The sequence below is a fragment of the Protopterus annectens genome, chromosome 13.part0 (assembly GCF_019279795.1).
Source record: "Protopterus annectens isolate FY-2018-M chromosome 13.part0, PAN1.0, whole genome shotgun sequence".
Classification (NCBI taxonomy): Eukaryota; Metazoa; Chordata; order Ceratodontiformes; family Protopteridae; genus Protopterus; species Protopterus annectens.
Window position 1 is genome coordinate 1,769,186 of NC_056747.1, and position 14,558 is coordinate 1,783,743.

Genomic DNA, 14,558 nt, shown 5'->3' on the forward strand with positions numbered 1-14,558 from the left:
TAGGAGTGTGGATATTCAAGCACTGCAGCCACAGCTGAGCAACACTTTCTGGGATTTGTGCCTGTGAATGACACAACCGGAGCAGCACTTACAGAAGTACTTCTTCAGACACTGCAACATCATCAACTGGACATTAACAGCTGTTGAGGACAAGGATATGACAATGGCAGCGACATGAAGGGGAAAAAAGCTGGAGTGCAAACCCGGATAAACAGATTAATTCAAGGGCTTTTTAGGTGCCATGTGACTGACATAATTAAATCTTATACTTAGTGATAGAGCACATTCATCACTACAGGCAGTGTCATTCTTTGGATGACTGCAGAACATTTACATACTCTGTTCAGCATCAACGAGCTGATGGCAGATCTTGAAATGGCACACAAATGTCACTGTGAGGCCACTGTTGGAGACTCACTGGGAATGCAGGATATACTCTGTCAAGGCAGTAAGATTTCAGTTGAAGGGAGTCATTGAAGCATTACAGGAGACAGGTGAAGCTGTACATACAAGTGATGCTGCAACATATCAACAAGCAAGGGGACTGTGCTCAGAACTTATGCCATACCAATTCATTGAATGTTTAGTGGTTTGATATGATGTGGTGACAGAGGTAAATCGTGTAAGCAAAGTTCAGCAGAGTACATCGATTGATATTTTTACATATGTCAAAGTGTTGGCATCAACTATGGACCTGCTGAAGAATTACAGAAAGACAGAATTTCAACATAGCCATGGGAGAAGTCTCCAAGATAGCAGAAGAACTGGATTTGGCACCTCATTTCAAGAAAAGAGGCAGAGGAAAGTAAGGCGGTTCTTTGACTATGAAGGAGAAAATGAGACTGTGCAGGATCCAGTGGTAAAACTTCATGTAGAGTTCTTCAATGTGCTTCCGGACACAACAATCCAATCATTTACTGACTGTTTGTGCAGCATTCAGAGTTTGATAAAGTCTTTGGATTTTTATAAAATATTAAATCCTTGAGTGATGTTGAAAAAGACACATTGCTCCAACACTGCAAGGCTCTGAAAGAACAACTGACTGGCAGGATAAGTGGCTCCAACACTGCAAGGCTCTGAAAGAACAACTGACTGACAGGACAAATGGCTCCAACACTGCACGGCTCTGAAAGAACAACTGACGGACAGGATAAGTGGCTCCAACACTGCAAGGCTCTGAAAGAACAACTGGTGGACAGGATAAGTGGCTCCAACACTGCAAGGCTGTGAAAGAACAACTGACTGACAGGTTAAGTGGCTCCAACTCTGCAAGGCTCTGAAAGAACAACTGATGGACAGGAAAAGTAGCTCCAACACTGCAAGGCTCAGAAAGAGCAACTGACTGACAGGATAAATGGCTCCAACAATGCAAGGCTCTGAAAGAACAACTGACAGACAGGATAAGTGGCTCCAACACTGCAAGGCTCTGAAAGAGCAACTGACGAACCGGATAACTGGCTCCAACACTGCAAGGCTCTGAAAGAGCAACTGACGAACCGGATAACTGGCTCCAACACTGCAAGGCTCTGAAAGAACAACTGACGGACAGGATAAGTGGCTCCAACACTGCAAGGCTCTGAAAGAACAACTGACGGACAGGATAAGTGGCTCCAACACTGCAAGGCTCTGAAAGAGCAACTGACTAAATGGCTCCAACACTGCAAGGATCTGAAAAAACAACTGACTGACAGGATAAGTGGCTCCAACACTGCAAGGCTCTGAAAGAGACTCTGACTGACAGGATAAATGGCTCCAACACTGCAAGGCTCTGAAAGAACAACTGACTGACAGGATAAGTGGCTCCAACACTGCAAGGCTCTGAAAGACCAACTGACTGACAGGATAAATGGCTCCAACACTGCAAGGCTCTGAAAGAACAACTGATGGACAGGATAAGTGGCTCCAACACTGCAAGGCTCTGAAAGAGCAACTGACAGACAGGATAAGTGGCTCCAACACTGCAAGGCTCTGAAAGAGCAACTGACTGACAGGATAAATGGCTCCAACACTGCAAGGCTCTGAAAGAACAGAGCAGAAGAACTGGATTTGACACCGAATTTCAAGAAAAGAGGCAGAGGAAAGTAAGGTGGTTCTTTGACTATGAAGGAGAAAATGAGACTGTGCAGGATCCAGTGGTAAAACTACGTGTAGAGTTCTTCAATGTGCTTCTGGACACAACAATCCAATCATTTACTGAGTGTTTGTGCAGCTTTCAGAGTTTGATAAAGTCTTTGGATTTTTATAAAATATTAAATCCTTGAGTGATGTTGCAAAAGACACATTGCTCCAACACTGCAAGGCTCTGAAAGAGCAACTGACTGACTGGATAAGTGTCTGCAACACTGAAAGGCTCTGAAAGAACAACTGACAGACAGGATAAGTGGCTGCAACACTGCAAGGTTTTGAAAGAGCAACTGACTGACAGGATAAATGGCTCCAACACTACAAGGCTCTGAAAGAACAACTGGTGGACAGGATAAGTGGCTGCAACACTGCAAGGCTCTGAAACAGCAACTGACTAAATAGCTCCAACACTGCAAGGCTCTGAAAGAACAACTGATGGACAGGAAAAGTATCTCCAACACTGCAAGGCTCTGAAAGAACAACTGAATGACAGGATATGTGGCTCCAACACTGCAAGGCTATGAAAGAACAACTGACTGACAGGTTAAGTAGCTCCAACTCTGAAAGGCTCTGAAAGAACAACTGATGGACAGGAAAAGTAGCTCCAACACTGCAAGGCTCAGAAAGAGCAACTGACTGACAGGATAAATGGCTCCAACACTGCAAGGCTCTGAAAGAACAACTGACAGACAGGATAAGTGGCTCCAACACTGCAAGGCTCTGAAAGAGCAACTGACTGACAGGATAAATGGCTCCAACACTGCAAGGCTCTGAAAGAACAACTGACTGACAGGATAAGTGGGTCCAACACTGCAAGGCTCTGAAAGAACAACTGACTGGCAGGATAAGTGGCTCCAACACTGCAAGGCTCTGAAAGAACAACTGACTGACAGGATAAGTGGGTCCAACACTGCAAGGCTCTGAAAGAACAACTGACTGGCAGGATAAGTGGCTCCAACACTGCAAGGCTCTGAAAGAACAACTGACTGATAGGAAAAATGGCTCCAACACTGCAAGGCTCTGAAAGAACAGAGCAGAAGAACTGGATTTGGCACCGCATTTCAAGAAAAGAGGCAGAGGAAAGTAAGGTGGTTCTTTGACTATGAAGGAGAAAATGAGACTGTGCAGGATCCAGTGGTAAAGCTACGTGTAGAGTTCTTCAATGTGCTTCTGGACACAACAATCTAATCATTTACTGACTGTTGTGCAGCTTTCAGAGTTTGATAAAGTCTTTGGATTTTTATAAAATATTAAATCCTTGAGGGATGTTGCAAAAGACACATTGCTCCAACACTGCAAGGCTCTTAAAGAACAACTGACTCACAGGATAAGTGGCTCCAACACTGCAAGGCTCTGAAAGAACAACTCACTTACAGGATAAGTGGCTCCAACACTACAAGGCTCTGAAAGAACAACTCACTTACAGGAAAAGTGGCTCCAACACTGCAAGGCTCTGAAAGAACCATTTACTGACAGGATAAGTGGCTCCAACACTGCAAGGCTCTGAAAGAACAATTGACGGACAGGATAAGTCACTCCAACACTGCAAAGCTCTGAAAGAGCAACTGACTGACAAGATAAGTGGCTGCAACACTGCAAGGCTCTGAAAGAACAACTGACTGACAGGATAAGTGGCTCCAACACTGCAAGGCTCTGAAAGAACACCTGACTGACAGGATAAGTGGCTCCAACACTGCAAGGTTCTGAAAAAAACAATTGACTGACAGGATAAGTGGCTCCAACACTGCAAGGCTCTGAAAGAACAACTGACGGACAGGATAAGTGGCTCCAACACTGCAAGGCTCTGAAAGAACAACTGACTGACAGGATAAGTGGCTCCAACACTGCAAGGGTCTGAAAGAACAACTGACGGACAGGATAAGTGGCTCCAACACTGCAAGGCTCTGAAAGAGCAACTGACTAACAGGATAAATGGCTCCAACACTGCAATGCTCTGAAAGAACAACTGACTGACAGGATAAGTGGCTGCAACACTGCAAGGCTCTGAAAAAGCAACTGACTAAATGGCTCCAACACTGCAAGGCTCTGAAAGAACAACCGATGGACAGGAAAAGTATCTCCAACACTGCAAGGCTCTGAAAGAACAACTGAATGACAGGATAAGTGGCTCCAACACTGCAAGGCTATGAAAGAACAACTGATGGACAGGTTAAGTGGCTCCAACACTGCAAGGCTCTGAAAGAACAACTGATGGACAGGAAAAGTATCTCCAACACTGCAAGGCTCTGAAAGAACAACTGAATGACAGGATAAGTGGCTCCAACACTGCAAGGCTATGAAAGAACAACTGACTGACAGGTTAAGTGGCTCCAACTCTGAAAGGCTCTGAAAGAACAACTGATGGACAGGAAAAGTAGCTCCAACACTGCAAGGCTCAGAAAGAGCAACTGACTGACAGGATAAATGGCTCCAACACTGCAAGGCTCTGAAAGAACAACTGACAGACAGGATAAGTGGCTCCAACACTGCAAGGCTCTGAAAGAGCAACTGACTGACAGGATAAATGGCTGCAACACTGCAAGGCTCTGAAAGAACAACTGACAGACAGGATAAGTGGCTCCAACACTGCAAGGCTCTGAAAGAGCAACTGACTGACAGGATAAATGGCTCCAACACTGCAAGGCTCTGAAAGAACAACTGATTGACAGGATAAGTGGGTCCAACACTGCAAGGCTCTGAAAGAACAACTGACGGACAGGATAAGTGGCTCCAACACTGCAAGGCTCTGAAAGAGCAACTGACTAAATGGCTCCAACACTGCAAGGCTCTGAAAGAACACCTGACTGACAGGATAAGTGGCTCCAACACTGCAATGCTCTGAAAGAACAACTGACTGGCAGGATAAGTGGCTCCAACACTGCAAGGCTCTGAAAGAACAACTGACTGACAGGATAAATGGCTCCAACACTGAAAGGCTCTGAAAGAACAACTGACTGGCAGGATAAGTGGCTCCAACACTGCAAGGCTCTGAAAGAACAACTGACTGACAGGATAAGTGGGTCCAACACTGCAAGGCTCTGAAAGAGCAACTGACTGACAGGATAAATAGCTCCAACACTGCAAGGCTATGAAAGAACAACTGACTGACAGGTTAAGTGGCTCCAACTCTGAAAGGCTCTGAAAGAACAACTGATGGACAGGAAACGTAGCTCCAACACTGCAAGGCTCAGAAAGAGCAACTGACTCACAGGATAAATGGCTCCAACACTGCAAGGCTCTGAAAGAACAATTGACAGACAGGATAAGTGGCTCCAACACTGCAAGGCTCTGAAAGAGCAACTCACTGACAGGATAAATGGCTCCAACACTGCAAGGCTCTGAAAGAACAACTGACAGACAGGATAAGTGGCTCCAACACTGCAAGGCTCTGAAAGAGCAACTGACTGACAGGATAAATGGATCCAACACTGCAAGGCTCTGAAAGAACAACTGACAGACAGGATAAGTGGCTCCAACACTGCAAGGCTCTGAAAGAGCAACTGACTGACAGGATAAATGGCTGCAACACTGCAAGGCTCTGAAAGAAGAACTGATGGACAGGAAACATAGCTCCAACACTGCAAGGCTCAGAAAGAGCAACTGACTCACAGGATAAATGGCTCCAACACTGCAAGGCTCTGAAAGAACAATTGACAGACAGGATAAGTGGCTCCAACACTGCAAGGCTCTGAAAGAGCAACTGACTGACAGGATAAATGGCTCCAACACTGCAAGGCTCTGAAAGAACAACTGATTGACAGGATAAGTGGGTCCAACACTGCAAGGCTCTGAAAGAACAACTGACGGACAGGATAAGTGGCTCCAACACTGCAAGGCTCTGAAAGAGCAACTGACTAAATGGCTCCAATACTGTAAGGCTCTGAAAGAACACCTGACTGACAGGATAAGTGGCTCCAACACTGCAAGGCTCTGAAAGAACAACTGACTGGCAGGATAAGTGGCTCCAACACTGCAAGGCTCTGAAAGAACAACTGACTGACAGGATAAATGGCTCCAACACTGAAAGGCTCTGAAAGAACAACTGACTGGCAGGATAAGTGGCTCCAATACTGCAAGGCTCTGAAAGAACAACTGACTGACAGGATAAGTGGGTCCAACACTGCAAGGCTCTGAAAGAGCAACTGACTGACAGGATAAATGGCTCCAACACTGCAAGGCTCTGAAAGAACAACTGACTGACAGGATAAGTGGGTCCAACACTGCAAGGCTCTGAAAGAACAACTGACGGAGAGGATAAGTGGCTCCAACACTGCAAGGCTCTGAAAGAGCAAATGACTAAATGGCTCCAACACTGCAAGGCTCTGAAAGAACAACTGACTGACAGGATAAGTGGCTCCAACACTGCAAGGCTCTGAAAGAACAACTGACTGACAGGATAAGTGGCTGCAACACTGCAAGGCTCTGAAAGAGCAACTGACTGACAGGATAAATGGCTCCAACACTGCAAGGATCTGAAAGAACAGAGGAGAAGAACTGGATTTGTCACCTGCATTTCAAGAAAAGAGGCAGAGGAAAGTAAGGTGGTTCTTTGACTATGACAGAGAAAATGAGACTGTGCAGGATCCAGTGGTAAAACTACGTGTAGAGTTCTTCAATGTGCTTCTGGACACAACAATCCAATCATTTACTGACTGTTTGTGCAGCTTTCAGAGTTTGATAAAGTCTTTGGATTTTTATAAAATATTAAATCCTTGAGTGATGTTGCAAAACACACATTGCTCCAACACTGCAAGGTGCTGAAAGAACAATTGACTGACAGGATAAGTGGCTCCAACACTGCAAGGCTCTGAAAGAACAACTGACTCACAGGATAAGTGGCTCCAACACTGCAAGGCTCTGAAAGAACAACTCACTTACAGGATAAGTGGCTCCAACACTGCAAGGCTCTGAAAGAACAACTGACGGACAGGATAAGTGGCTCCAACACTTTAAGGCACTGAAAGAACAACTGATGGACAGGATACGTGGCTCCAACACTGCAAGGCTCTGAAAGAACAACTGAATGACAGGATAAGTGGCTCCAACACTGCAAGGCTGTGAAAGAACAACTGACTGACAGGTTAAGTGGCTCCAACTCTGCAAGGCTCCGAAAGAACAACTGATGGACAGGAAAAGTAGCTCCAACACTGCAAGGCTCAGAAAGAGCAACTGACTGACAGGATAAATGGCTCCAACACTGCAAGGCTCTGAAAGAACAACTGACAGACAGGATAAGTGGCTCCAACACTGCAAGGCTCTGAAAGAGCAACTGACAGGAGAAATGGCTCCAACACTGCAAGGCTGTGAAAGAACAACTGACGGACAGGATAAGTGGCTCCAACACTGCAAGGCTCTGAAAGAACAACTGACTGACAGGATAAGTGGCTCCAACACTGCAAGGCTCTGAAAGAACAACTGACGGACAGGATAAGTGGCTCCAACACTACAAGGCTCTGAAAGAGCAACTGACTAACAGGATAAATGGCTCCAACACTGCAAGGCTGTGAAAGAACAACTGACGGACAGGATAAGTGGCTCCAACACTGCAAGGCTCTGAAAGAGCAACTGACTGACAGGATAAGTGGCTCCAACACTGCAAGGCTTTGAAAGAACAACTGACTGACAGGATAAATGGCTCCAACACTGCAAAGGTCTGAAAGAACAACTGACAGACAGGATAAGTGGCTCCAACACTGCAATTCTCTGAAAGAGCAACTGACAGGATAAATGGCTCCAACACTGCAAGGCTCTGAAAGAACAACTGAAGGACAGGATAAGTGGCTCCAACACTGCAAGGCTCTAAAAGAGCAACTGACTAACAGGATAAATGGCTCCAACACTGCAAGGCTCTGAAAGAACAACTAATGGACAGGATAAGTGGCTCCAACACTGCAACTGACTGACAGGATAAGTGGCTCCAACACTGCAACTGACTGACAGGATAAGTGGCTCCAACACTGCAAGGCTCTGAAAGAATAACTGACGGACAGGATAAGTGGCTCCAACACTGCAAGGCTCTGAAAAAGCAACTGACTGACAGGATAACTGGCTCCAACACTGCAAGGCTCTGAAAGAACAACTGACAGACAGGGTAAGTGGCTCCAACCATGCAAGGCTCTGAAAGAGCAACTGACGAACAGGATAAATGGCTCCAACACTGCAAGGCTCTGAAAGAACAACTGACGGACAGGATAAGTGGCTCCAACACTGCAAGGCTCTGAAAGAGCAACTGACTGACAGGATAAGTGGCTCCATCACTGCAAGGCTCTGAAAGAGCAACTGACTGACAGGATAAGTGGCTCCAACACTGCAAGGCTCTGAAAGAACAACTGACTGACAGGATAAGTGGCTGCAACACTACAAGGCTCTGAAAGAGCAACTGACTGACAGGATAAATGGCTCCAACACTGCAAGGATCTGAAAGAACAGAGGAGAAGAACTGGATTTGTCACCTGCATTTCAAGAAAAGAGGCAGAGGAAAGTAAGGTGGTTCTTTGACTATGAAAGAGAAAATGAGACTGTGCAGGATCCAGTGGTAAAACTACGTGTAGAGTTCTTCAATGTGCTTCTGGACACAACAATCCAATCATTTACTGACTGTTTGTGCAGCTTTCAGAGTTTGATAAAGTCTTTGGATTTTTATAAAATATTAAATCCTTGAGTGATGTTGCAAAACACACATTGCTCCAACACTGCAAGGCGCTGAAAGAACAATTGACTGACAGGATAAGTGGCTCCAACACTGCAAGGCTCTGAAAGAACAACTGACTCACAGGATAAGTGGCTCCAACACTGCAAGGCTCTGAAAGAACAACTCACTTACAGGATAAGTGGCTCCAACACTGCAAGGCTCTGAAAGAACAACTGACGGACAGGATAAGTGGCTCCAACACTTTAAGGCACTGAAAGAACAACTGATGGACAGGATACGTGGCTCCAACACTGCAAGGCTCTGAAAGAACAACTGAATGACAGGATAAGTGGCTCCAACACTGCAAGGCTGTGAAAGAACAACTGACTGACAGGTTAAGTGGCTCCAACTCTGCAAGGCTCCGAAAGAACAACTGATGGACAGGAAAAGTAGCTCCAACACTGCAACGCTCAGAAAGAGCAACTGACTGACAGGATAAATGGCTCCAACACTGCAAGGCTCTGAAAGAACAACTGACAGACAGGATAAGTGGCTCCAACACTGCAAGGCTCTGAAAGAGCAACTGACAGGAGAAATGGCTCCAACACTGCAAGGCTGTGAAAGAACAACTGACGGACAGGATAAGTGGCTCCAACACTGCAAGGCTCTGAAAGAACAACTGACTGACAGGATAAGTGGCTCCAACACTGCAAGGCTCTGAAAGAACAACTGACGGACAGGATAAGTGGCTCCAACACTACAAGGCTCTGAAAGAACAACTGACTAACAGGATAAATGGCTCCAACACTGCAAGGCTGTGAAAGAACAACTGACGGACAGGATAAGTGGCTCCAACACTGCAAGGCTTTGAAAGAACAACTGACTGACAGGATAAATGGCTCCAACACTGCAAAGGTCGGAAAGAACAACTGACAGACAGGATAAGTGGCTCCAACACTGCAAGGCTCTGAAAGAGCAACTGACAGGATAAATGGCTCCAACACTGCAAGGCTCTGAAAGAACAACTGAAGGACAGGATAAGTGGCTCCAACACTGCAAGGCTCTAAAAGAGCAACTGACTAACAGGATAAATGGCTCCAACACTGCAAGGCTCTGAAAGAACAACTAATGGACAGGATAAGTGGCTCCAACACTGCAACTGACTGACAGGATAAGTGGCTCCAACACTGCAACTGACTGACAGGATAAGTGGCTCCAACACTGCAAGGCTCTGAAAGAATAACTGACGGACAGGATAAGTGGCTCCAACACTGCAAGGCTCTGAAAAAGCAACTGACTGACAGGATAAGTGGCTCCAACACTGCAAGGCTCTGAAAGAACAACTGACAGACAGGGTAAGTGGCTTCAACCCTGCAAGGCTCTGAAAGAGCAACTGACAAACAGGATAAATGGCTCCAACACTGCAAGGCTCTGAAAGAACAACTGACGGACAGGATAAGTGGCTCCAACACTGCAAGGCTCTGAAAGAGCAACTGACTGACAGGATAAGTGGCTCCATCACTGCAAGGCTCTGAAAGAGCAACTGACTGACAGGATAAGTGGCTCCAACACTGCAAGGCTCTGAAAGAACAACTGACTGACAGGATAAATGGCTCCAACACTGCAAGGCTCTGAAAGAACAACTGATGGACAGGATAAGTGGCTCCAATACTGCAAGGCTCTGAAAGAACACCTGACTGACAGGATAAGTGGATCCAACACTGCAAGGTTCTGAAAAAACAATTGACTGACAGGATAAGTGGCTCCAACACTGCAAGGTTTTGAAAGAACAACTGATGGACAGGATAAGTGGCTCCAACACTGCAAGGCTCTGAAAGAGCAACTGACTAACAGGATAAATGGCTCCAACACTGCAAGGCTCTGAAAGAACAACTGACGGACAGGATAAGTGGCTCCAACACTGCAAGGCTCTGAAAGAACAAATGATGGACAGGAAAAGTAGCTCCAACACTGCAAGGCTCTGAAAGAACAACTGAATGACAGGATAAGTGGCTCCAACACTGCAAGGCTGTGAAAGAACAACTGACTGACAGGTTAAGTGGCTCCAACTCTGAAAGGCTCTGAAAGAACAACTGATGGACAGGAAAAGTAGCTCCAACACTGCAAGGCTCAGAAAGAGCAACTGACAGACAGGATAAGTGGCTCCAACACTGCAAGGCTCTGAAAGAGCAACTGGCAGGATAAATGGCTCCAACAATGCAAGGCTCTGAAAGAAAAACTGACTGACAGCATAAGTGGCTCCAACACTGCAAGGGTCTGAAAGAACAACTGACAGACAGGATAAGTGGCTCCAACACTGCAAGGCTCTGAAAGAAGAACTGATGGACAGGATAAATGGCTCCAACACTGCAATCCAATGAAAGAACAACTGACGGACAGGATAATTGGCTGAAACACTGCAAGGTTCTGAAAGAACAACTGACTGACAGGATAAGTGGCTGCAATATTGCAAGGCTCTGAAAGAACAACTGACTGACAGGATAATTGGCTCCATCACTGCAAGGCTCTGAAAGAACAACTGACTGGCAGGATAATTGGCTCCATCACTGCTAGGCTCTGAAAGAGCAACTGACTGACCGGATAAGTGGCTCCAACACTGCAAGGCTCTGAAAGAACAACTGACAGACAGGATAAGTGGCTCCAACACTGCAAGGCTCTGAAAGAACACCTGACTGACAGGATAAGTGGCTCCAACACTGCAAGGCTCTGAAAGAACACCTGACTGACAGGATAAGTGGCTCCAACACTGCAAGGCTCTGAAAGAACAACTGACAGACAGGATAAGTGGCTCCAACACTGCAAGGCTCTGAAAGAACAACTGATGGACAGGATAAGTGGCTCCAACACTGCAAGGCTCTGAAAGAACAACTGATGGACAGGATAAGTGGCTCCAACACTGCAAGGCACTGAAAGAACAACTGACTGACAGGATAAGTGGCTCCAACACTGCAAGGCTCTAAAAGAACAACTGAAGGACAGGATAAGTGGCTCCAACCCTGCAAGGCTCTGAAAGAACAACTGACGGACAGGATAAGTGGCTCCAACACTGCAAGGCTCTGAAAGAACAACTGACTGACAGGATAAATGGCTTCAACACTGCAAGACTCTGAAAGAACAACTGATGGACAGGATAAGTGGCTCCAACACTGCAAGGTTCTGAAAGAACAACTGACTGACAGGATAAATGGCTCCAACACTGCAATGATCTGAAAGAACAGAGGAGAAGAACTGGATTTGTCACCTGCATTTCAAGAAAAGAGGCAGAGGAAAGTAAGGTGGTTCTTTGACTATGAAGGAGAAAATGAGACTTTGCAGGATCCAGTGGTAAAACTACGTGTATAGTTCTTCAATGTGCTTCTGGACACAACAATCCAATCATTTACTGACTGTTGTGCAGCTTTCAGAGTTTGATAAAGTCTTTGGATTTTTATAAAATATTAAATCCTTGAGTGATGTTGCAGAAGACATATTGCTCCAACACTGCAAGGCTCTGAAAGAACAACTGACTCACAGGATAAGTGGCTCCAACACTGCAAGGCTCTGAAAGAACAACTGACGGACAGGATAAGTGGCTCCAATGCTGCAAGGTTCTGAAAGAGCAACTGACTGACAGGATAAATGGCTCCAAGATTGCAAGGCTCTGAAAGAACAATTTACTGACAGGATAAGTGGCTCCAACACTGCAAGGCTCTGAAAGAACAATTTACTGACAGGATAAGTGGCTCCAACACTGTAAGGCACTGAAAGAACAACTGACTGACAGGATAAGTGGCTCCAACACTGCAAGGCTCTGAAAGAACAACTGACGGACAGGATAACTGGCTCCAACACTATAAGGCTTTGAAAGAACAACTGATGGACAGGCTAAGTGGCTCCAACACTGCAAGGCTCTGAAAGAACAATTGAATGACAGGATAAGTGGCTCCAACACTGCAAGGCTGTGAAAGAACAACTGACTCACAGGATAAGTGGCTCCAACACTGCAAGGGTCTGAAAGAGCAACTGACTGACAAGATAAATGGCTCCAACACTGCAAGGCTCTGAAAGAACAATTGACTGACAGGATAAGTGGCTGCAACACTGCAAGGCTCTGAAAGAACAATTGAATGACAGGATAAGTGGCTCCAACACTGCAAGGCTGTGAAAGAACAACTGACTCACAGGATAAGTGGCTCCAACACTGCAAGGCTCTGAAAGAACAACTGACGGACAGGCTAAGTGGCTCCAACACTGCAAGGCTCTGAAAGAACAATTGAATGACAGGATAAGTGGCTCCAACACTGCAAGGCTGTGAAAGAACAACTGACTCACAGGATAAGTGGCTCCAACACTGCAAGGCTCTGAAAGAACAACTGACGGACATGATAAGTGGCTACAACACTGCAAGGGTCTGAAAGAGCAACTGACTGACAAGATAAATGGCTCCAACACTGCAAGGCTCTGAAAGAACAACTGACGGACAGGATAAGTGGCTCCAACGCTGCAAGGTTCTGAAAGAGCAACTGACTGACAGGATAAATGGCTCCAACATTGCAAGGCTCTGAAAGAACAATTTACTGACAGGATAAGTGGCTCCAACACTGCAAGGCACTGAAAGAACAACTGACTGACAGGATAAGTGGCTCCAACACTGCAAGGCTCTGAAAGAACAACTGACGGATAGGATAAGTGGCTCCAACACTATAAGGCTCTGAAAGAACAACTGATGGACAGGATAAGTGGCTCCAACACTGCAAGGCTGTGAAAGAACAACTGACTGACAAGATAAATGGCTCCAACACTGCAAGGCTCTGAAAGAACAATTGACTGACAGGATAAGTGGCTGCAACACTGCAAGGCTCTGAAAGAAGAACTGACGGACAGGATAACTGGCTCCAACACTGCAAGGCTCTGAAAGAACAACTGACTGACAGGATAAGTGGCTCCAACACTGCAAGGCTCTGAAAGAACAACTGATGGACAGGATAAGTGGCTCCAACACTGCAAGGCTCTGAAAGAACAACTGACGGACAGGCTAAGTGGCTCCAAAACTGCAAGGCTGTGAAAGAACAACTGACTCACAGGATAAGTGGCTCCAACACTGCAAGGCTCTGAAAGAACAACTGACGGACAGGATAAGTGGCTACAACACTGCAAGGGTCTGAAAGAGCAACTGACTGACAAGATAAATGGCTCCAACACTGCAAGGCTCTGAAAGAACAATTGACTGACAGGATAAGTGGCTGCAACACTGCAAGGCTCTGAAAGAACAACTGACGGACAGGATAACTGGCTCCAACACTGCAAGGCTCTGAAAGAACAACTGACTGACAGGATAAGTGGCTCCAACACTGCAAGGCTCTGAAAGAACAACTGACAGACAGGATAAGTGGCTGCAACACTGCAAGGCTCTGAAAGAACAACTGACAGACAGGATAAGTGGCTCCAACGCTGCAAGGTTCTGAAAGAGCAACTGACTGACAGGATAAGTGGCTCCGTCACTGCAAGGCTCTGAAAGAGCAACTGACAGGATAAATGGCTCCAACACTGCAAGGCTCTGAAAGAACAACTGAATGACAGGATAAGTGGCTCCAACACTGCAGGGCTCTGAAAGAGCAACTGACTAACAGGATAAATGGCTCCAACACTGCAAGGCACTGAAAGACCAACTGACTGACAGGATTAGTGGCTCCAACACTGCAATGCTCTGAAAGAACAACTGATGGACAGGATTAGTGGCTCCAACACTGCAACTGACTGACAGGATAAGTGGCTCCAACACTGCAAGGCTCTGAAAGAACAA